This window comes from Mastomys coucha, unplaced genomic scaffold, assembly GCF_008632895.1.
Source record: "Mastomys coucha isolate ucsf_1 unplaced genomic scaffold, UCSF_Mcou_1 pScaffold5, whole genome shotgun sequence".
NCBI classification, from domain to species: domain Eukaryota; kingdom Metazoa; phylum Chordata; class Mammalia; order Rodentia; family Muridae; genus Mastomys; species Mastomys coucha.
In genome coordinates this window covers 100,961,637-100,962,323 of record NW_022196911.1, presented here as the reverse complement: position 1 = coordinate 100,962,323, position 687 = coordinate 100,961,637, and positions in this window count along the sequence as shown.

Here is a 687-nt window from a genome sequence, read left to right as displayed (position 1 = left end):
GTCTCCAAGTTTGTATATTATAAATATGCATGCTTGTAATCATAGGTAACATTAAATTATTAAAAATAACACAATGACTTAAAATTCATTCTTTTTAATTCACTTTTTAGTAATTATATTCCTTTTACTCACTTTTTAGAGTCTTGAGAGTATTTATCAGCTTAAGCTGGCTTATCTTCCCTTCAGCTATAGGAAAAGAAACACAAACTCAGACAAAGGCAGTAATCATACTGGAACTCAAACCCAAATCACCAAAACTTCCAAAAGGTAGTACAAAAAGCAAATCTGCAAAATCTGGTTTGCCATTACTCACTGAGCCACCTCATTGCCTCCACTCTTGTCAAAGAAGTATATAATTCATACTCACTGAGCCACCTCATTGCCTCCACTCTTGTCAACTTAGTATATAATCCATACTCACTGAGCCACCACATTGCCTCCACTCTTACCAACTTAGTATATAATTCATACTCACTGAGCCACCTCATTGCATCCACTCTTATCAACTTATTATATAATTCATACTCACTGAGCCACCTCATTGCCCCACTCTTATCAACTTAGTATAAAGTTCATACTCACTGAGCCACCTCATTGCCCCACTCTTGTCAACCTAGGATATAATTCATACTCACTGAGCCACCTCATTGCCCCACTCTTGTCAACTTAGTATATAATTCATACTCA